This window comes from Cryptomeria japonica, chromosome 3 (genome assembly GCF_030272615.1).
Source record: "Cryptomeria japonica chromosome 3, Sugi_1.0, whole genome shotgun sequence".
Lineage (NCBI taxonomy): Eukaryota > Viridiplantae > Streptophyta > Pinopsida > Cupressales > Cupressaceae > Cryptomeria > Cryptomeria japonica.
In genome coordinates, this window is record NC_081407.1 from 728,659,504 (window position 1) to 728,684,338 (window position 24,835).

The 24,835-nt window shown below is 38.8% G+C and overlaps 1 protein-coding gene across 2 annotated transcripts in view; it reads right to left on the reverse strand.

Moving 5' to 3' along the window:
* LOC131032470 (phosphoglucan phosphatase LSF1, chloroplastic) overlaps positions 1–24,835 on the reverse strand; it is a 185,850-nt gene that overhangs the window by 74,548 nt on the left and 86,467 nt on the right. The gene's annotated exons all lie outside the window — the stretch shown is intronic.

Below are 24,835 nucleotides of genomic sequence, written 5' to 3' on the forward strand. Positions count from 1 at the left end.
GTTAACTTAGTTGAGGGATGTTACAAATTGCACCAACTGAATCCCTTACAATCAAAATCAAAATACAAATAAAAACATTTGGCCCAAAAAAATTCAAAATGCTTCATAACTAGCTAGCTATTTTAGAATCAATGAAAACAGAAATTCACAAAACCCACAAGGAATGGTATTGAGTATGACCATCAACAAAGTGATCATAGATGAATATTCCTTCCATCTCATCATCATCATCCTATTAGTACTTGGGCTCACTAATTTGGGACTCAAATTAAGTTTGTCATATCCAACTCAGATATTAGCTAGCAGAGCATCTCAACAAATTTCCTCAGAATGTTTCCCAAGAGGCATTTCAATAATGCAAAATATTTTAATCAAGGGGCACCTCGACAATTGTCAGGCTGGCTAGTAAAATGTATCAACAATAAGCCCATACAAGGGACTCAAATTAAGTTTGTCATAACCAACTCAGATATTAGCTAGCAGAGCATCTCAACAAATTTCCTCAGAATGTTTCCTAAGAGGCATTTCAATAATGCAAAATATTTTAATCAAGGGGCGCCTCAACAATTGTCAGGCTGCCTAGTAAAATGTATCAACAATAAACCCATACACGTATGGATAAACATCTAATTTAGAGTGTCTCAGCAATAGCAAATCTTCTAACCACAGAGCATCTCAACCCTTGTCAGGTCAGATAACAACCCCTCAAATTACTAGTCCATAGAAGCAAATATAACAATGTCGTTTATAAGCCTTCAATGCACTGTATCTTCTTCATGGTTATAGCATAGTAATAATGTTCAAGATACATAAAATTCAGCATCTCTACAATTTCTAGATTCTGGACAGTGAAAAAGATAGACCTTTAGCATACTTCATGATAATTAACCAATATATTATAAGGATGGATTCCTGGTTTTCCACTGTTGAATAAATTCTTTATGGGTGTCAAATGGGTCTTCCAGATGCTAAGGTGAGCCTCCTAAATCCTCACTTCTGGTAGAAATAAAACCTCTAGACTAGAGCAAATCTCAACATGCTATGAATGAGATACATTCTAGCAGTATTTAATCCAAGATCAAATCGCCTTCTCACACCTTGTACCACAAATAGATTCACTCTACTTGTGTCATGAAAGGATGTGAGGTTCTTGAAGTTGTATTTTCCTTTTGAAATAGGTCATAGGGCTTTGTATCACAACCTTGAAGAAGTAAATGACTGCTTTTGATACTGAATGCATTTCCCTTGGTAAAGTTCATTTCATTTAATTAGTCCAAATTAATCTGATATAACCTAAAAACTCCAAGGGCCTTTCCCTATGAATTTGAAAGACCATTCAATATATTCTTCCATTTCTCCTTTTTGAAGTCTCATTCTTTCTTCTAGCATTTTTTTTGGGATTATATACTTCTTACTTATTCTAAAACTCACTTTTGTTGGAAGGGTGTTATTGAATTCCATAGTGTTTTTTTGAGATATCTACCATGGAAAAATAGTTGTATCTTTATGTACAATAAACCATGCGGTATTAAACAATGTAATTAAGGTTCTCAAAGGGACTCTACAACAAAAACAAAGAGGAATAATTCTATTAAGTAATATGTTGATTTAATATTTAACATAATTGATTTCATATTTACTTGATTGCCATCATAAATTAGAATGTTAATTAAAGAGTTCATAATATATAAAAGAGTGCTAGTCTGCTCATAAGGTTTTTGTAAGAGAAGTGGAATAAGAACCAAAATAAATTAATATTATTAATCAAGAGTGCAACTTTATAATGTGCATTCATTCTTTAACTAGAAGTGGTGGCTATAATAACCACCTTTTTTTCTAGATCTAGCCATTAAATTTTTAGTTACTAATCTTTGGTATACCCTAACCACTAACATAAAATATTAGATCATGTGACCTAACTTAACAGCTTTTCATATTATTTACCAACAGTCTCCTTGATAAGGAAGTATATCATAATGTAGGAAATATGCAAAGTTTAAACAAAAGCATCAACTCAAATATGAAAAGTTAACAATGTAAATTGCTGACTTTGCTTTTGCCCCAAATGAATGTGTCGAGTTGTTAACAATCGAGCTTTCCAACGCGATTTTCAAATATAAGATAAACTATCAAGCACAAACAATAAAGCTTAGCCTCCCACTAGGTAAATCAAAGACCAATATTTTGTTGCATGTAATATCCCCAACAATTATTTTTTATTTTTAAACAGTTTTACAACAAACCAATCACCCGTTAGGGTTAGAAAAAATGTAATCCAAACCAACTGAAAGATACCCTTCCACCTTTTGATCACCGAGAGCCCAAGCTGAGAGGGTGAGAGAATATAGTGACAGGGGATCGTTATATGCAAAATCTGAAATGCTGATTACAATACTGGGCGGCAAGCCAGCCCCTTCCACTTTCCAGCAGGTAAAACAAGGAAACTTGGCGATAAACCAGCCAAGTAAACAAGAAGACACACAAACACAAATCACTCTACTGTGATATTTCAGCAGGAAGACTTATTACTAAACAAACTCAACTCAACCTCTTATGTAGCGGGAGGACAAATTACAAACAAAAATCACTCAACCGCTTATGCAGCGGGAGTACAATTACAAACAGAGATCACTCGACCGCTTATGCAGTGGGAGGACTGAACTACAAACTAATTGCACACACTGAAGGCAGCCAAGCTAGCCTCTTCCACTTATGCAATGGGAATTACAATGAAATTCTTTAGAAACGATAGAGGTTAGTACTACTAACCAACAATTACAATGATGAGTACAATGAATTATCAATGAACAAACACTGAAAACTCGGAGAATTACAAGCTAAAAACAATTAGACAAATCTGATATAAAAATACCAGCACTCCAGCAAGAATCCAACAACACTGAAAAGCTCACCAACTCCTCCAAACAACTCCGAATCGCATGCGAATACAAGCAAATGAGAGATAGGACCAAGGCGACCAAGATAGGAACACAAAACCACACCAAAAACGCCAACAAGGAGCGGAAGGCAATCTGAGACACCTCCAAAAAAGGGATGGCAGCAAGGAAGTTCGACTTGCTGCTAAAAATCAGAATTCACACTAAAAACCACACCCACACAGAGGAATAATCGCCAAACCACTACACTTCCAATGAGCTACTACCCAGAATGATCGGTCGCACAGGCAAGGAGATATGAACAAATCTTCACTTCAGCCACACCAAACCAGCAACTCTAAAAAAACACACAACACACTGAAATCTGAAAGCACTCTCAAATGAGTCCAACAGCACACTGAAATCAGCTAGGTACTGTATTTCAAGTATGAAATTGAGCAAGCTAGGAAGCCACAACTTCAAAGCTCAAGTTCAATCACCATTCCGACAGCATAACGATATGATTTCGCCAAGATAACCAAAATGAGGCGCCCCAACCTTGTATTTATAGATTTCTGAATCTGAAATTCAAATGCAAATGGCGCCAAATTCCCTCGCAATTCATTTCATTCCATTTGATGACCCCTTCCATACTTGGCGTCCACCCTCCAAGCCCCTAGTCGAACTTAACCAAGGTACACAAGTTCGAATAATGGAAACATTATAAAGTATAAAATGAATTCATTTTTTGGGCGCCCACCTGACTTAGGAAATAAAATATGACTTAGGATAAATGATATTATTTTTCCTTCCTAAGTCGTTCCTCCAAAATTGATTAGTAAAATAATTAAATATCAAACTTTATGATAAAATAATAATATTTAATTAATCAATTATAAATCAACCACTGATCACTGCCAAATCAACCATGTGAACTGAAGTGCAGAAAACACTAATCTGAACTGGATTGGAGCTATTAATTTTAAGATCAGACTAATAACAGTAAGCAGAAAATAACAAAAGAAACACACATAACGCAGCAGTACCCTAGGAAAACCTTCCTCTTGGAGGTGAAAAACCTAGCAACAAAGTCTAAATTTGAATTAACTCAAACATCAGTATAAGTCTTACAACTTCACTTCACACATGAAGTGGTAGAATCAACAGATAACCCGAATTAGGGCACACAACAGCAGGAACAACACTTATTTGAGAAATTCACAATCTGATGCAGAATATTCGCTAGGTCTGAAGGTGACACACAACCCTTAGAACAAGTTTGCAGCCATGTGTGTGGATTCGCCAACCCTAGCAGCAGTTCATTGATCTCATAGATGTATTCGCCAGCCCTAGCAGCAGTTCGTTAATCTCAGAGATGTATTCGCCAACCCTAGATGAAACCTTGAATGAGTTCGCTGATTAGAAGAACAAATTCGCTGTGGATGAGCAGAAGTAATTCGCTGATCATAAGAAGATGATTTTCTGACTATATGTTTGATGCTTGTAAATGACTTTGTATATATATGTGACAAACTAACCTAGAAGCCTTAGGTCGGCTGTCATAACCCCACGTTTTTGTAATTAATTAATAAAAACATTCCTACCCTCCATTATTATTGTAACCTAATCAGAGATGACTCCTTGTTTTATTTTAATATAATGATCATATTTTAATTATTAATATTAACTGTTAATTGAACTTTACCATAAAATATTGTTAATTGAATAAACATAAAATAGATATATTGATACATAATATAATATTATATTTACCATATAATGTGTTATCCAATAAATATAAAATATAATATTGGTATACAATATAAATTATCAAAATACATTATAATTATTATTATGGAATAATATCATATTACCATACGATATTATTAATAGAACCAATATAAAATATATCATATACGATATAAATTATTTATAATATCAATATATTATAATTAATGCATACCTTAACTACACTAGGAAAGCGCGTATTACACCCAGTGAGCGCATTGGATGATATGCGGCGACTGTTACACTAAGGCGCCCAAGAGGTAGTGTGGGTCGATCAGGGAGCGGTGACTCCAACAGTCACCACCGCTCACCTTCTCCCTCAGCGGCCACGTCCCCTGGATGGATCCGTTCCAACACTCCCCCGCCGGTATTAAAGTACAAGCCGCGAGGAGGAAAGGGACAAGGAGAGTGCGAAGGAATAGCGACAGGGTGAAAGGGTAGCAAGGGACGCAGGTAAGAATACATACCCACAAATGTTTACTCTGCAGTAGGGTTTACATAAATCACGGGAACTCATATGTGCAGATATATATATAGATATTCATTCAATACATTGGTACATAAATATATGTAGATATTAATTCAATACATTTGTATATATAGATATTACTACAATGCATTTGTATATAAATAGAGATTAATACAATAGATATTAATATGATACATTGGTACATATATATATATATGTAGGTGTATAAATGAACCTCCATATGCTCAATTAACTAATGAATGAATTACAACTATAAGAAATTCAAAATGAATGGCATTGTTCAATTAAGAGAATAGTAGGAATGGGTTAAGACATTAACATAATGATAAATGAGACAATTGCATATCCAAACCCAGTGAGACATGTGAAGAATAGAGCAGCAAGGATAGCAGGAAGTAGGCCTCTATCAGGTAGGCAACCCACTACGGATGACTTAAGGTTTGCCGTCAGTTGGGCCAAGGGGGCGGGTACCACTCTTGGGCTTGACAAGCGCTACGGGCATCCTATTGCATCTAGTCCTCTTGATCTCATTAGGAACTAAATATAGAATTGACTTATTAATAACAAAGTAACCTTAAAAAAATTTGCTAAACTATACTCTAGATCAATCATTCATATCGCAAACAAATGTTAAATCGCATGGTTTATATGTTTTTATAGATTGCAGATTTTGGGACATTACATCGGCCTTGCTAATTGAATTCATAATAATCCAAGGTTGGCGCCCAATATAGGGTCAAACCAATAATCATTTACAAGTTACATTTATATATAGGGCATGTCCTATCCATAAGTTACATTATATATAGGTCTTGCCCAATATTCATAGCAAGCTATAATTACAAGTTACATGTATTTGATTTGCAAAGTAATCCGAACTAGCTATTATTTCAACACTCCCTCTTAGCTAGAGAGGATTCAATCAGCTATAGTGTAATCATGCATCATGGACTTCTTTATGAGATTCATCTTACATTGCCCATAGAGGATGAATGTCACCTACAAGAAAACAATCAAAACTTTCCATCTTGCATTGCCCGCAGAGAGTGGAAGAGGTCTTTCACCTCAACCTTCTCCCAGAGAAGGATATACTTGTTGTCCTCATTTTTGTTTCCAAAAATGATAGACCACTACATGAAATTTTTTGTGAAAAAATGAAAAAATTTACTCTATGGCACGCTTCCCGAGGCAGAATTTTGACTAATCCTTGGACTAGCTTAATCCTTAGTCCATCCTCAAATTTCGTCAAATTTTGGGTTCGTTTGCTATGCCTTTCCTTCAATTTCGGGTTTTAAAAACCCGACTGCAGGTGGAGAATTTTCTTCAAATTGCAAGTTTTAATGATATTCATTGTTTTGGTTCTTGCAGGGGAATTTTTAGCTTATTACATGTGCACTTTTATTAAAAGATGTTACTTGCAATTTGTTTTAAATTTCCCTTTCTTGTTTTTGTCTTTTTTATTGTTTTTTTTCGTCTTGTTTAGTTAAAATAGGGATTTTTTGGCTCCATTACAAGTAAACTTGCAGTGTGGTCTAAAAACCCCTAATTTAATGGTTTTTACATGTAATAGGGATTTTAAATCCCCATTACATATGTGCAAGCATTTCTAACTTGTTGTAGGGATTTTATTTCCCTTTTACACGTAGATAAAACTTGTATTCCTCTTCAAAAAACCCGATTTTGCCTTGCAAGTGCATTTTTGACAATTTTAAACTTGTCATTTGTCTAAACAATTACGATTTTGGCTTGGTAAGTAAAAAAGTGAATTTTAAACTTGTCATTTGTCTAAAAAATCCCGATTATGGCTTTGCAAGTGAAAAAGTGAAAATAAAACTTGTATTTGTCATCTAAAAACCCGATTTTCATATGCAAGGGTAAAATCGAACTTGTTCTTCTCTCCAAAAAACCCGATTTTCAGTTGGAAGCTAATTTGTTGAAGTTTTCAATCGATTTTTGTGGAGATCTTCAAGGAAGGAGAGGCATTTTGGTTTCTACCCTATTCTCATGCATTTGAAACCACTTGTCACGCCATTTGGGGGTTGCATTGACTGGTTTTTCGCACTAAATCAGCAATCACGTTTTTCTTTAATGCCACATTTTGGTTGATCAAATCTCCAACAAGCTGCAATCTCCTAAATCGATTTGACCTCTCACCTAGGTGTGGAGTTTGGGAGGAGTTTCGAGCTATTTAATGATGCCGTTGAAGATGAATTTGGTGTCCACGTTTTTCTCCACGTGATTCCTTTGGCTGTGTTTTGCAAAGATTTGACACCATTTCTTCTACTCCTTAGGCGTTTTGTTGTAACCCTCAAGGGTGTGCTCTCTCATTGGCATTTTGGTCCTCCAAATTTGGGATTGCTGCTACATTTATCAGTTTGGGGCATTTTTGCAAAAACATGTTAAGGGTTTGGCATTGCGGATTGCTTCTTTTTATTGGTTTTCCTTCTTTCCAAAAGTTGGTTGCATTTTTGGAGAAGCATTTGTATTTTCAGTTTGAGGAAAGCTATGTTCTCTTTCTTTTCCTTCCGTCATTTTATTTTCTTGTTTACTTAGTTTTCTTTCTTAGTTGCACTATTGTGAATATGTCGTAATTTCCCTAAAAATCGGTTTTTGTGAGAGAAATCTTCCCCTTGGTATGCAATTTTTGATTTGCATTGTTCTTCCCATATTTCCCTCTTTACATGTATTCGGGATTTTTAATCCCGATTACAAGTTCGCTGGAAATTCTTGTTCTTCCCCTACGGTTAAGGAATTTAACCATTTTTGGTTAAAATTCCAAGTTGAGAAGTGTGAAATACCCCTTCCTTGCAAATTCGGGTTTTGAAAACCGGATTACATGTTGAAGAGTTCTTCCCATTTTCATGAAAATGACTTTCCCGGATTTTCCCATTTCTATCCATTCATGTTCCCCATATCCGTACTTTCCATTTCCGTCATTTTCCGCAAGTCAAAATCCCATTTTTCATCCATTTCTCCGTTTGCAAATTTACAAGTATAGTTGCATTCGGGTTTTAAAACCCTGATTGCATGTATGTTCTTTCCAACTTGTATACTTGCGAAAATTCCCCCAAGATCCGAAATTGGTCAAAGTCAAGATTTTCCCATATATTTCCTCTCTTCCTCTCACAAAATCGTGAAATTTAAGAAATGAAGTTTTTCCCATTTGGAGAAGGAAGAATGATATTTGCAGCTGACTATGATGTTGCCTTAACTCTTTTAAGTCTTCATCACAACAATCTAGGTTCACAATCAATGTCAGATTTGTCGACATCTCCAACTCCAAAGAAGATGAAATACAAATATGACAAATATCAGAACGAGGTTGCACCTTCCCAAGTTTCTTCTCCTTTGGATCGCATCAGAGACACGGAGATAGGGCACGTTGATATGTCAAAATTCGTCAACAGGGTAGAAGATCCACAGGATAATAACTTGCAGTGACTGTTGGACAGCCATATCCATCATGCATCTTCCTTCCTGGTGGCTGCCCTAGAACCTGAATTTGTTCTTGCCTGTGCCCATCATTTTGACAAAGAGTCAAGAGTCATCAAAAAAGATGATGGCGAAGCTATAATTTGTCTCGATGAAGATACAATCGAGAAGGTCTTCAGAATACCTCCTACACCAGTTTATATGGAAATCTCCAAAGAAAGTGCAGCAGAGTATTGCAAGCGACACATCAATAGGTGGATCCAAGAGCCACGAGCCTCCTTCTCAAGGGGGGAGAAGTTGTACCGCTGCGATTTCAAATGGGAGATAGGACACACCATAACCCTTCTTGCTAGAATGATGGGCCTTGAGCATTTCAACGTCTTTGAGCCATGGATGTATCAGTTCATCATGTTCATATGGCAATCACATCACATTTCATGGGGAGAAATCATCAGCGATGCCTTGTGTGAACAACTCGCAGCAGTTCCTACCACCATGACCTTCTTCATGAATTCTTATTTGGTATATTTGGCAGCATCACTTAGACACTTTAGAGGTCATTCTACCAAGGGTGATCGCTCACTTATACCAGTTTGGGAGTATTATGACCAGTTGCCGTTGAGACCCAGCAGATTGCATTTCAGAAGGGTGTGTTGTGACCATTTCACACATCGCCCCATTGCAAACGGGGACCCCCTCTTTTTGCTCGTTTTTCGCTCGCTTTTTGTTTCGCTTTTAGGATTTTGTTAGTCAGTCAGTTGTCTGGATTTAGGGTCAACCCTTAAGGGTTTTCGTTAATGTCTTTTCAGGCCAAAATCCAGTCAATTTTGAGAGCTTTTGAGCTTCCTTTTGAAGGATGCAAATTTTGAATGCAATGAATTCGCCAGAATGGTCTATTTTCAATTGGAATTTTGAGTGCAGAGCTTAAATTTGTCTAAGTGTTGATGATGAAATGTGAATTTTTGTCCGATTGAATATTTTGACCAAATTTTGACTTTTTTGATTTTTGATCCTGGGCATTGGAAATGATTTGTTTTCGCCTTGTGAAGTGATAAAACTTATAAAATCATGTTATTTTGGCCTGTAGGAGCAAAATCGCTCCTGTCCCTCAGTGAAGGACCGGAGCTCGTTTTCAAATATCTTACTATTCCTGCAGGACCAAGATGAATTTCGAGTTGGAAGTGATGAAGAAAGGCGAGATCTTTCCATTGAATATAAATTGAAGATTTTCACGAACACAGAAATACCTCCAGGAGAAAAATCGCTCCTGTCCCTCAGTGAAGGACCGGAGCTACAAATCAAATATTGCTTTGTCCTTGCAGGATTCCAACGACTTAACAATTTGAAGAGGTCCAAAGGGAGATGTTTTGTCAAATGAATATAACTTGAAGAGCAAACATGAAGAAAAATGGTCTAGAATGCCAAAATCGCTCCTGTCCCTCAGTCAGGGACCAGGGCAAAGTACATTGTAGCTCCCGTCCCTCTCCAAGGGACCAGAGCGATATTCTTCATAGGGCAAAATTCAGACAAAGATCAAGTCAAGTTTATGTTTGATGGCAAGGAAGGAGGTGAAATGAAACTATTGAAGACAAATTGAAGATTTTGAAACGTCAGCAAGGACCCTAAATGCTTAAGTTCGCTCCTGTCCCTCAGGAAGGGACCAGAGCGATTTTTGTTATAGATGATTTTCTTGCTAAGTTACAACCAATTTCAAGGCATAGATGAATGGAGGGGTACATTGCGAATCCGTTGAATATAAGTTTTGAAGATGACGAAGTGAAATAAGGCCTATAGAGCTAGAATCGCTCCTGTCCCTCTCCAAGGAACCAGGGCGATATGATGGTTATATTGCTTCTTATTCAAGTTCAAGACATTCTAAGACGAGGAACAAGGTGGCAAAGGCATTTCAAGGCATTTCAATCAAACACGAAGTAACAAAGGTCGTCACGTTGAAGGAATTTGCACTCAAATCTCAAGTTCGCTCCTGTCCCTCAGGAAGGGACCAGAGCGAAATTTGTATAAGGGCATGAAATTTGAATGTTGATCACGTCCCAAGTATCCAAGTGAATCGAAAAGACTTCATTCTACACGATGAAGACAATTGCAAGTTGAACAAGGTAAAGACGAGCTCAAAATGTTGCACTTCGCTCCTGTCCCTCAGGAAGGGACCAGAGCGATGTTGAAAGTATTGACCAATTCATGCAATAATCACGTTAAGTCAAGACTTCACAAGGTTGTAAAAGGTTCAAGGCGTCTTTTGAAGGTGATGTACCAAAGTTTTGAACGTCAAAGTGTTATCAATCAAGCTAAGGAACTCATATCGCTCCTGTCCTTTGGACAAGGACCAAAGCGATTTCATTAAAAACACTCATGCTCCTTCAAAATCAAGACAATGCAAGGATTGGCGAAGTTAAGGACGACCTTTGGAAGACAATGAACGAAGAACGAAGATCAAATGTTTACAAATTTGAGCCAGGACATGAAGATCGCTCCTGTCCCTCTCCAAGGGACCAGGGCGATATTTGCCAAAACACATGATATTCTTTGAAGACCACGTCAAAGTAAAGTTGCACAAGGTTTGAAACGTCTTTTGAAAGGTAATAAAGGAGAAGTTAGAATCAAAAAACGATGAGTTTCAAGCTAGAAGACATGGATCGCTCATGTCCCTCTCTAAGGGACAAGGGCGATGATCCTTTAAACATCAAATTGTCTTGTGAAAAGCAAGTGGGACGAGCATGGAATGAACAAGCGATGTTATTATTTGCCTTATGATGAAAATTGGAGTTCGAAGATGCAAGATCAACGTGAAAACATGAAGATCGCTCCTGTCCCTCTCCAAGGGACCAGGGCGATGATGGTTATAAAGGCATTTGTTCACACAAGCAAGACAGTCAAGCTCGAAGGACCCGACAAAAATGATGATTTGAACGTCAAAAATGCAAAAATCAAGACCAACATGATGGATCGCTCCTGTCCCTCAGGAAGGGACCAGGGCGATGAGGTACGTATACTTCATTTTCAAAATATTTTGGCGCTCAAATAAACATTTTTGAATTTATTTAAATGCTAGCAAAATCAATATTTTAATTAAAAATGGCATTTAAATATTGCCCTTGGTATTAATTAATTATTTTTTGCCTTGTAAAAAAAAATCGAAGTTTATTAATTAAAAACGATGGCATTTAATAATTGATTATTAAATTAATTAAAAAATTAAAAAGAGCGCTTGGTTTGGAGAGTCGGCCTTGTTATTTATGTTAAAAATCATTTAAAATTGCCTTATCTTTACCAAGTCGGCCTTAGGGTGAATGGTGAGAAGCGCTATAAAGGGAGAGTGAAATCTTCATTTTCACATCATCATTTTACCTATCTTGCATGCGATTTTGAGGAAGAAGGTGCAAAATTGTGTTTGAAAGTGCGATTTGGAGTTTATTAATCAAAGGTGGTGCGAACTATCAATCCAAGGTGGTGCTAGTAACTTCCAAGGTGGTGCGAACTATCAATCCAAGGTGGCGCTAGTAACTTCCAAGGTGGTGCGAATCTATATTGAGCGAATTTGCCAAGGCTTGAAGATCACGTTAAAGGGGAATTTGAAGATCACGTCAAGGACACAAAAGGTGGCGAAATTACTATCTTAAGGAGATCACGTTGAAGACCATCTATACCTCAATTTTGCCTAGGCGAATTTTGTTCTTTTTGCATTCTAGAGTTAGCTCTCTATTGAGGTATGGCGATTTGATTTTATTGTTTTATTTATTCATCGTCGTATTTTGAATTTTGAATTTTGAATTTTGAATTCCTAGCTCAATCGTTATTTTTTAGGAAATGATAACTCTAAAGACTTATCATGACGTTTCCTAAAATTTATCCCTCTAATCTATGTTATTTATTGCAAAATCTAGCTTCTCATTATGAAATGTTGTGTAGGTATGGCGACCCCGAAGGCAGGAGCATCCACCAGTCGTTCAGCTCTCATGAAAGAAGATCAGAAGACCGAAGAAGTGGAGACCAAGATCGTGTCGAAGTGGAGCCACATTGGAGATACAAACTTAGGCAACTTCAGCACGAAGAAGTTTCGAGAGATCCCTTACATTGCCAAGCCATCGCCTGTCGCCCGGAGAATAATAGAAAGTGGCATCATTAAGGCGGCCGGCTTTCCTCCAACTATTCAGTGCCATGAGTTGATGATTGAGTGTGCTCGTCACTATGATCCACAGTCCAGAACGATCGTGTCCAAAGAGGGAAACACTTTGGCGTACCTTTCAGAGGAAGCTATAAGTGAAGCTTTCCATCTTCCAGAGCACAGGGACATGATATACAAGAGCATAGAAGGAGCCAGATCAATGTACGAAGATGATCCAGATGCTTGTCTAAGCATTATCAATAAGAACTGGCTACTTAAGAGCCGTCCCCGTCTGAGCAAGGTCCCGAACACACCGCACAGGATTGATTTCCAAGAGGAGTACAGAGATTTGATTACCATGCTCAACCGAGTTACAGGAGCCCCTCATGCCTTCTATTTTGAGAAGTGGATGTTTTACTTCATCCAGGTGATCGTTCAGGAAAAAGGTACGATACATTGGGCTAGGATGATTAGCCATTGCTTGGACGTACAGTTGAGGAGACTCAAGGCTACTAAGTCCTTCCACATGAGTTCATATGTCATTTATGCCTTGATTAGGAGTGTTGAATACGCAGGACTACCTCACAGAGGAGTGATTGGAAGAGGACCCGGCGAGGTCAGAGCTTGTGGTTCCTATGCCTACTTGCATCATCCACCAGGGAGCAACTACAAGTTGGTTAATGATACTTTCACGATGAACATCACAAGGACGTTGCAAGGTGGAATTCACAACAGGTTATCTCAGGATGCCCAGGAATTCATAAAGAGGTACGGTGCTTGGTTCATTCAGTTTCCGAAGTTCACTTATATTAGAGTGCATGGATGTCCTTTACCACCGTACATGTTGCCGAGATATCCGACAGACAGAATTGTGTTACTTGAAGTAACAAGACAGTTGGCAGCATATGTGAAGGCATTCAGACACAGACATCAGAATGGAGTTCCAGTACCTATCATTTTGGGTAACTCAGTTGAGGTATGTCCTAATGCTTTAGCTATGGATGACGCAGAGAAGGAGTTGGCCTTCTATTCTTTTTCATCTTTTGCTTTGAGAGAAAGCTTTGATCCACATGGACATTTAGAGGAGACGGTTGGCAGGAAGTTTAGACATGAGTATCAGATTGAAGATTTTATGATGAATCTATTAGATGATCTTGAAGTGAAACGAAAAATGCATTCTAGATTGCCTTTGGATTTCATCAGGAAATGCAGGATTTACAGAGTGGCCGACCAAGCTCAGGACAGTGGCAAACATATCCAGTCTTCCTATGATCGAGAAAGCAAAACAATAAGGTTAGATTGGAATGAGCCCGAGGTCGTGGATTTAGATACTTTGATGGCACCAGTCTTGTCTTGTACTCGCAGATGGGTTGACATACAACATCAGAAGTCGAGAGAACAAGGCATAGCCATGACTTTCACTTTGGAAGAGAAACCTGCTGAAGGTGGAGCTAGTGTGAGTGAAGGCAATCCTAATCCTAGAAATTCAGGTGAAGGAGGCCTTCGATGTGCCAGTGAGGGCAATCTCCATTCAAGAGGTTCGAAGAGGAAAGAGAGACCTGGAAAGAGAGAATCTTCCAAGAAGAAACAAGAGGCTAACAGAGATCGATCATCCGGTACTTCTTCTAGACCAGAGAAGAGAACAATTCAAGTGGAAGAATCCATGGAGTCTATGGTACAGAACGACAGGCAGGAGGAAGGACAGGCACAGCAAGGGTCACCAGATGGATCTCTCCAAGACTATGAGTTAGATGAAGACAAAGAAGATAATGAAATGACATCTCCTCCCAGACAAGAAGAAATAGTGCACAAAGAGATTCAAGTTCAAGAAACAAGATCGATCATCCCAGATTGTTTGAGGGAAAGATTAACCAAGGTGATCGTAGTAGAGGACGAGGACAACGCAATTGATTTAGAGAGCCTTGTTGGACGCTCACACGAAGTAACAGAGAAGAAGAAGGCTACCAAGATGTCCAAGATGATTCGAGATGAGACTGGATCCAGGAAATTGCAGATAGCTACACCGGCAGTAGACAAATATGAAGGTGAGATCCTAGCAGAGGAATATGATATACAGACTTTTGAATTAGGACCATCTACTGCAGAACAGACTTTAGATGATGCTACCGATTCATTTGAAGCATTGAAAGACAAGCTTAGAGGAGAAATGGAGAAGAACAGAAAGCTTGAGAGAGAGGTCGGTGCATGGAGGACATATTTCAGTCACATCAATGAACCTTTGGGACGTCAGGATCCAGTTAGATCACCAGTACAAGCATTGCCGCTTCAATCAATCAATGAAGCAGAAAGATTCAGGAACATGGTTCAACGTACAAGTAATTGGATGGATAGATCTCATACAGTGGCTATAGAGTTTGTAACAAGGATGATGAAGATTATCCATCAAGCTATCCAGGTTCTTGAGATGATCCACAATTTGATGATAACAGTAGCTGCATTCACCCATACCAAGGACGTTATCATTCCTGTCTTGAAAGTTATTAGACACACATCAAGGAAGATTTTAGTGCAGGAGAAGATCTTGGAGGGAGAATCTCACAGTTTGTTCCATTGGTCAACCTTACTCCATATGAAGAGTGTTTTCTTCGAAGACATCAGTACTAGATGTGGCCAAGTTGAGGAGGTGATCAATCCGATCCAGGACAGAGTATTTGAGGTACTTCGTACCATTCTTGGTAGAAGGATCGAGGTCGAGACAGATGTGGATATGCAGGAGTTAGAGGATAGAATCAAGATCATCTTTTGCAAGGACGCAAATGTTACAGATGAGCAATATGATCAGATGTTTGCCACCATGCTCCTGATTGAAAGAACAAAGGAACTTGAATCTACTTGGGACGCAGCTCTTCTAGATGCATTCAATCAGGTCATCCACTTAGAAGAGAGTATGAAGAATCGAAGGAATCGTGACAAGATTCATTGCATATGCTAAGAAAGAGAATTGGAAAGGGAATAAGATTCTAGATGAAAGGTTGTTACAGATGACATGACATCTTATTTCTCATTGGTTTATGTCTCCTAGGTTTTTGTGCCAAAATTTAATATTTGGCTATGCATTTAATATTGTTCAGTAAAAAGGAGGCCATTTGTAACAAACCCTAATTAGGGTTTAGGTGTCATGATCTTGTCCGTTGATCTACTTTCAATCTGGACCTTTCATTGTAATTGGGGATGCTATTTATACCCCCATTTTTCATTTCATTTGGTAATAGTTAATAGTGTAATAGTCAATAGTTGATGTAATAGAGAAGAGAGATTAGAGCTAGAAGCAATTTTATCTTGTAGCAAGATTGAGTTTTGAAGAGAGGAATTCAAGCAATTGTTGTATATGATGACTTGGAAATCAATAAAATATTGAAGTTATGGTGTTTTGTTGCAAACTTTTTGAGTTATCTTCATGGTTGTTTGATTTACTTGAATCGTGCTCAATCAAAGTAGCTTGTTAATTTGAAGGACATAGTGTGAGACTTGATCTTTGGTAGGATTCGTAATCCAAACCACTAGCTTCTTGCTGATTGTAGGAACGCCTTGCGTGGTCGACTGGAGAATACTTTGAGTCCCTTAATCTTCAATCATTATTGTATCTTGGATATGTACCTTCGTGGTAGTGTCCATGATCTTTGATGCATTGGATATCAGTTTATTACCTTAGAAGATCGCACTAATTTCAATTGAGTTGTTATCTTATGGCAAAATTGAAGTTGGTTGAATCTTGCCAAGTCTTGTCCATACTAAGTCATTCATAGGGTTAGATTAGATTAGACCTCTTTCAAACCCTATCCTTTTGTTATTTTTGAAAAGCTTCTTAGTTTAGTAAATCTTGAACTTTCGGAATACGTAAGGCCCCTTGGAGGAAACAGCAAATCACATCATACCGCTGGAAGCTTGTCCACACGTAGAGACCCTACTAAAAGAACCTTGGAGTCTACCTAACTGATCCTTCATGCGAATCTTCAGCAGTTAGAGACTTTATTCAAGAGAGGATAAGATGCCTTTAGGTATTTTATTCTGTGTATGATGGTGTACAAAAAACACGTCAACAGGGTGCAAGATGCATTCTTCGGATATTTCATGTGTCAGTTTGACAGAAATCTCAAGAACAAGAGAGTATCAGATGAGGCATGGGACAAGGTGTGTGAGTATGGATGTTTGTTTCTACAATTTCCCACCTTCACCTATATGACGATCGGATGCTATGGCGGTGTTGTGACCATTTCACACATCGCCCCATTAAAATGGGGACCCCCTCTTTTTGCTTTTGTTTTGCCTTTCTTCTCTCTGTTTTTAGGGTTTAGATTAAGTGAGTGAGTCGTCTGGACTAGGGTTAAGCCTTAGGGGTTTCTTTTAGATGTTTTCAAGCCGAAGTCCAGTCAAGTTTTTGAAGGTTATTAAGCATCCTCCCGAGGGTTGCAAATTTTGAAATAGGATAAGCCTGTTAGGAAGTCAAGTACGTCTCAGGATAAGTCCAGTCAGGGTTTTTGGGGGGAAAATTCAAGCTATGTCTAAGTGTTAACATTTTTGAGAATGGAATTGTGCATTTTTGTCTGGGTAAATTTTGACCAAATTTTTGATGGCTTGATAACTGATTCCTGGCCTTAGAAATGACCTAATTATGCCTTGTGAAGTGACTGAAGACCTAAATTTTGGATATTTTGGCTTATAGAGGTAAAATCGCTCCTGTCCCTCTCCTAGGGACCAAGGCGAAAATGATATTTGGTGCATCTTGGTTATTGACTTGTTTTAATTGTTTTGTGCAGGATCGCCAGGGGATATAATTGGACGTAAATTGAAGATTTTGAAGATTTTGAAGACTCAAAAATGACAAGTTTTTTAAGGTTTAGGATGAATTCGCTCCTGTCCTTCACTGAGGGACCAAGGTGAAATGGTTTACTTAGATCATTTTTGGCCTTGGTTGATCGAACTGAAGCATCAAAGACGCAATGAAGGATGAAATGAGCATAATGGAGTATCCAGACTTAGTCGTTAGCAATGAAAGGTTGAACTTTTGGCCTAGAAAGATAAAGGCGCTCCTGTCCCTCACAGAAGGACCGGAGCTTGAATTCCAAATTTGCATTATCCTCACAAGATTTAAGTGATTTCGCGATTTGAGGAGGTCAAGAGAAGTATGTTTTATTCGTTGAATATAACTTGAGTGGCCTACAAAGGAGAAAATCAACCCAAGTTGCAATAGGCGCTCCTGTCCCTCTCCAAGGGACCAGAGCGATTTTCTCAAAAGACAAATTTTTGGCAAAGGTAAAGCAAGTTTTACGTTTGAGATGAGTGAAGGAAGGCGTAATCAATCCATTGAAGATAATTTTGAAAGTTGGCAAAACACAAGAGAGCTCATAATGGCCAAGGCGCTCCTATCCCTCACCCAGGGACCAGGGCGAAAAATACATTATCAAGTCTTCCCCTCCAAATTTGGGCGAATCCAGGTCAAGGCACAAGATGGCGATGATATTTGGAATGCTTCAAGGAAGAGCGAAGTTGCAAAGACCACAAAACTTGATGAAAAATGGCTAGGGCGCTCCTATCCCTCACCAAGGGACTAGAGCGAAATCTTCAAATATGCCTAATTTTAGAATGCCACTTTCGTTTCCAACACTCAAAATGGAATAAGGAATGACGTTTTTCGCCTTGAAGGTAATTGGAAGTTGATGTGATTAAGAATTTGTGCTATGAGCTAAGGAGCGCTCCTGTCCTTCACTGGAGGACCAGGGCGATTTCTATAGAATCAACCATTTTCCTCCAAGGCCACGCCAAGACAAGGCGATACAAGATGGGAAATGCCTTTCAAAAGATGATAAACAAGGAATTGACCCCAAGAATCAACTATCTTAAGCACAAATGCAAAAATCGCTCCTGTCCTTCACTGGAGGACCAGGACGAAAATCTTAAGAGGGTCAATTTTGCCTTGAGAAAGCAAGTAAAGCATGCATTGAAGGGACGAATGAAGATTATTTGTTTACCCCCAAACACGAATTGGCAATTTGGAAGACAAAGTCCAAGGACAAAAGGTGGGATCGCTCCTGTCCCTCACCCAGGGACCAGGGCGAAAGTGCTTTAAGGCACACTCCTTCCAAAGAAGGAAGGAATTAAACTCAAGGTTCCCAATAAAAATGCTATTTTGGACGTCCAGGAAGAGACTTTGAATGTGAAAAACTAGAAATGCGAGGTCTAAAATGTATGGGCGCTCCTATCCCTCTCCAAGGGACCAGAGCGACGTTGTTGATATCCCTTATTCTTCCCATGCTTAGGCGCCAATATCCTTCAAATTGCATTAAAATGCCAAATTCGCTAAAAAACTTGAAATATTTTAATTAAATTGGCATTTAATAAGAGCGCATGGGCATTTAATAATTAATTTAAGCCTTTAAAAAATCAAAATTTTTAATTATAAAGGCATTTAAAATTAATTATTATTAAATTAAATTAAAAAATAGAGCGCTTGGGGTATCTTTTAATTTTTTTTGCAAAGTCGGCCTCTTCTTTTATTTAATTTTTATTTGTTTTTGGCCTATTTTCCAAGTCGGCCTATGGGAAATTGCAATGGTAAGCGCCTATATAAGGGAGGTATTTTGAGCGATGTTAATCCATCATTCAATCATTTATTCAAAGTGCGATTTGCAAGAACAAGAAGGAGTGCGAAGTTTGATTTAAGAGGAGCGAATTTTATTGGGGGCTAGAGGTGGAGCGAATTTTCCTCAAGGCATTGAAGACTAAAGGTGGTGAAGTGATGCTTGCGAAGTCTAGAGGAAGACCATTTTGTTGAAGGGAGAGCCTCGATCCACATTTTCCTAGCAAATTTCCTTATTTTGCATTATTTCTTAGAATTAGTTCTCAAGTGGAGGTATGGCGAGATCTTCCTAGTTTGATGTTGAAATTTTGAATTTTGAATTTCCAAATTGCATAGTTATATTTAGGAAATGATAATTCAAAGATTTATCATGAAGTTTCCTAAATTTAAAACTCAAACTTAAATCTAATCTATATTTCTACGTTGCAAAATATATTGCTCATTATGAAATGTTGTGTAGGTATCAAGATGGCGACCCCAAAGGCAGGAGCATCCACCAGTCGTCCAGCCCTCATGAAGGAAGATCAAAGGAATGAAGAATTGGAGACCAAGATCGTGTCAAAATGGAGCAACATTGGAGATACCAACTTGGGAAACTTCAGTGTGAAGAAGTTTCAAGAGGTCCCTTATATTGGAAAGCCATCACCTGTCGCAAGGAGAATAATTGAAAGTGGCATCATCAAGGCGGCCGGTTTCCCTCCAGCAGTCCAGTGTCATGAGCTGATGATCGAGTGTGCCCGCCATTATGACCCACAATCAAGATCAATCGTGTCCAAGGAAGGAAGCACTTTGGCTTACCTTTCAGAAGAGGCTATCAGTGAAGCTCTCCATCTACCAGAACATAAAGATATGATTTACAAAAGCTTGGAAGGAGCTCGATCCATGTACGAAGATGATCCAGACACTTGCTTGAGCATCATCAATAAGAATTGGTTACTCAAAAGTCGTCCTCGCCTGAGCAAGATTCCCAACACACCACATAGGATCGACTTCCAGGAGGAGTACAGAAATTTGATAACCTTACTCAATTGAGTTATAGGGGCTCCTCAAGCCTTCTATTTTGAGAAGTGGATGTTCTACTTCATCCAAGTGATAGTTCAAGGGAAAGGAACAATTCATTGGGCTAGAATTATTAGTCATTGCTTGGACGTGCAGTTGAGAAGACTGAAGGCTACCAAGTCATTCCACATGAGTTCATACATCATATATGCCTTGATCAGGAGTTTTGAATATGCAGGACTACCTCACAGAGGAGTGATCGGAAGAGGACCAGGGGAAGTCAGAGTTTGTGAATCTTATGTTCATTTGCATCATCCACCTGGAAGTAACTACAAGTTAGTTAATGATACCTTCACGATGAACATCACCAGGACATTGCAAGGTGGGACTCACAATCGGATATCTCAAGATGCACAAGAGCTGGTAAAGAGGTATGGTGCTTGGTTTATCCAATTCCAGAAGTTTACATATATTAGAGTTCATGGGTGTCCTTCACCTCCATGTATGTTGCCAAGATATCCAACAGACAGAATAGTGTTACTGGAGGTGACTAGGCAGTTGGCAGCTTATGCAAAGGCATTCAGACACAGGCATGGAAATGGAATTCTTGTGCCTAACATACTGGGGAATTCAGTTGAGGTATGTCCTAATGCTCTAGCCATGGATGATGCAGAGAAAGAATTGGCCTTATATTCATTTTCAATCTTTGCCTTGAGAGAGAACTTTGATCCTTATGGGTATATAGAAGAAACAGTTGGTAGAAAGTACAAGCATGAATTTCAGATAGAGGACTTTTTGATGAATCTCTCAGATGATTTAGAAGTGAAAAGAAAGATGCATTCCAGGATACCTTTAGATCTCATCAGGAAATGCAAAGTTTACAGAGTGGCTGATCAAGCTCAGGACAGTGGCAGACATCTCCAATCATCTTATGACCGAGAAGACAAAGCAGTGAAGATAGATTGGAATGAACCTGAGGTTTTTGACTTAAAAGCTTTAATGGCCCCAGTTTTGTCTTGTACTCGCAGATGGGTTGATGTGCAACATCAAAAGTTGAGAGAACAGAACATACCTATGACTTTTACTTTGGAGGAAAGGTCCGGGGAAGGAGGAGCAAGCACAAGCGAAGGTAATCCTCATCCTAGGAGCACAAATGAAGACAATCCTCACCCCAGATGCGCAAGTGAAGGCAATCCTCATCCTAGAAGCCCGAAAAGGAAAGAAAGACCTGAGAAAAGGGAACCCTCCAAGAAGAAGCAAGAGGCCCATCGAGATCACTCATCTGGCACATCTTCCCGACATGAAAAAAGGGCAAGTCAAGGACAAGAGAAGAGGATACTTGAAGTTGAGGAATCTATGGAATCAATGGTCCAGAATGATAAACATGAAGAAAGGCAAGCACCTCAACGTTCATCAAGTCAATCTCCCCAAGTCAATGAGTTACATGAAGACAAGAATGATGATGAAGTGACATCCCCTCTCCGAGAAGAAGAACCATTGCCTAAAGAGATACAAGTCAGAGAGACAAAGTCCGCCATTCCAGATTGGTTAAAGGAGAGGCTAACAAGGGTGATTGTGATCGAAGACGAAGATAATGTGATTGATTTAGAAAGCCTTGTTGGAAATTCTCAGGGAGTAACAGAGAGAAGGAAGGCCACCAAAATGTCCAAGATGATCAGAGATGAGACAGGGTCCAAGAAGTTGCAGATAGCTACACCAGCAGTGGACAAATATGAAGGTGAAATCCTTGCAGAGGAGTATGATGTAGAAACATTTGAGCTTCGTCCACTCACAACCGAGCAGACACTGGATGAGGCCACTGATTCATTTGAGGCACTTAAAGACAAGCTTAAAGAAGAAATGGAAAATAATAGAAAGCTTGAGCGAGAGGTCGGTGCTTGGAGAGGCTACTTTAGCCATCTCAATCAGCCTTTGGGACGTCAGGATCCAGCAGTATCTCCTGTGCAAGCACTTCCCCTTGAATCAGTTGGCAAGGCAGAAAGAGTTAAGAGCTTGGTCCAGCTTATGAGCTCTTGGATTGACAAATCCCATACCGTTGCCATTGAGTTTGCAACAAGAATGATGCAGACTACCCATCGAGCTATCCAGGTTCTTGAGATCATTCACAACCTAATGATAACAGTAGCCGCCTTTGCCCACACTAGAGATGTTATCATTCCTGTTCTACAAGTAATCAGGCAAACACCAAGAAAGATCTTAGCACAAGAAAAGATAATGGATGGAGGAGCTCATAATTTACTCCAGTGGTCAACTCTACTTCAGATGAAGGAAGTTCTTTTTGAAGACATTAGTACGAAATGCAATCAAGTTGAGGAGGTCATTCATCCGATTCAGGACAAGGTGTTTGAGGTGTTATGTTCTATTCTTGGCAGGAGGATTGAAGATGAGACAGATGTGAATCTTCAAGAGTTGGAGGAGAAGGTCAAGGTCATCTTTTGCAAAGATGAGAATGTTATCACAGATGAGCAAAGAGACCAAATGTTCGCTACTATGCTCCTGATTGAGAAAATCAAAGAACTTGAGCCTGGATGGGACATAGCTCTTCTCAAGGCTTTCGATCAGGTCATCCACTTGGAGGAACGAATGAGGAATCTTCCAGAGATTCCTATTGCTGAGATTGAAGGAATTGTGTCTAGATTCGTTGCATATGCTAAGAAGGAGCATTGGAAAGGGAACAAGGTTCTAGAAGAAAGGTTGTTATAGATGATGTGGCACCTTAATTATCATTGGTCTATGTTTCCTAGATTTTTGTGCCAATTAAATATTTGGCTATGCATTTAATATTGTTCAATAAAAGGGGAACTTTTTGTAATAAAACCCTAATTAGGGTTTAGGTGTCAAAATCTCAACCGTTGATCTTCTTTTGATCTGGGCCGTTCATTGTAATTGAGGATGCTATATATACCCTCACTCATTTTCATTTTGATATATAGATAGATAGAGAATAGCAGAATAGAATTAGAGCTTTTTGGAGAGAAGAAAGTTATTTTGTAGCAAGATTGAGTTTTGAAGAGAGAATTTCAAGCAATTGTTGTCTATTTTGGCTTTGAGATCAATAAAATATTGAAGTTATGGTGTTTTATTGCAAATCTTGTGGCTACTTTCATGGTTGCTTACTTTCTTGAATCATTCTTGGTCGAAGTAGTATTTAAATTTGAAGGACTAAGTGTTGGGCTTGATTTTTGGTGAGATTCACGTTCCAAACCACTAGCTTCTTACTGATTGTAAGAACGCCTTGTGTGGTCAACTGGAGAGACTTGAATTACCTAAACCTTCAGTCGTCATTGAGCTTTGGATATGTGCCTTCATGGTAGTGTCTATGATCCTTGATGACTTGAAAAATCATTTGTTACCTTAAAAGATCGCATCAATTTCAGTTGAGTTGTTATTTCTTGGCAATATTGAAATTGGTAGAATCTTACCAAGTCTAGCCTACATTGGGTCATTCTTAGGATTAGATTAGAATTTATCCCTCATAAACCCTACCTTTTGATCTTTTTTGAGAACTTGTTAGTTTTAGGAAACCCTATTCCTGTACGGAAACGTAAGGCCCCTTGATGAAACAGCATTCACAACGACCACTGGTGCTTATCCACACGTAGAGACCCTACATCAAAGAACATTGGAGTCATCCTGATTGATCCTTTTTTGCGACATCTTCAGCAATCAGAGGCTTTATTCAAGAGAGGATAAGGTACCCTTGGGTATTTTATTCTGTGTTAGGCAGTGTACAAAATACACGTCAACAGAATTGGCGCTAGAAGGAGGGCTAATGAGCTTCCATTAAGGAAAAAGTGCTATCCAGAAAATTTACCAAAAAAAAAAAAGAGAATACGTTTCAAACATGATCATGAATCACGATGGTGTTGCCACATGAAGGATTGAATCAAGTAGTGCAACCTAATTTGGAGATAGGCAACATTCAAGAAGATATTGTTTCCGGATTGAATCACCTAGCGTGGAACGTAAGGAGAAGTGAGGCTGAGTACAACAGAGTGAGAATCATCTTGGAACAAGAAGAAGATAAGGCTGAAGAGCGTCGAAGAATCGCAGCTAGAGAGCTTCGCAACCAAAGGAACTTATAGTAGTCTCCGCAAGACCAAAACTTCACGCTGGATCATATTGGTTGTTTCTCGCCCGAGAAACATCAAAGGATATTGAGGTCGACACCAGGCGCCAAAAATCTGAATGAGCTTCAGTTTACTTCAAGGTCGAAGCGAGTCAAGAGAGAAGATACTCCCAAAGAGTTTGAACTAAGATTAGAGGAATCTCCTGAGTCATCACAAGCTCCGTCTCTTCAAGAACAGGTACAAGCAGCAATTCAAGCGAGTATCCAAGCGATTTCTCAATCGACAAACCAAGCCAGTTCATCAAGTCTCTTGTCAAGCTTTCAAACTCCGCGAAGCGCGATGGCACACAATGCTCCTCCTCCTCCTCCTGCTCATGCACTTAATGGCGCCACTTGGCTAATCAACAATCCATCACCATTGGAATTTGCAGTCTATCAT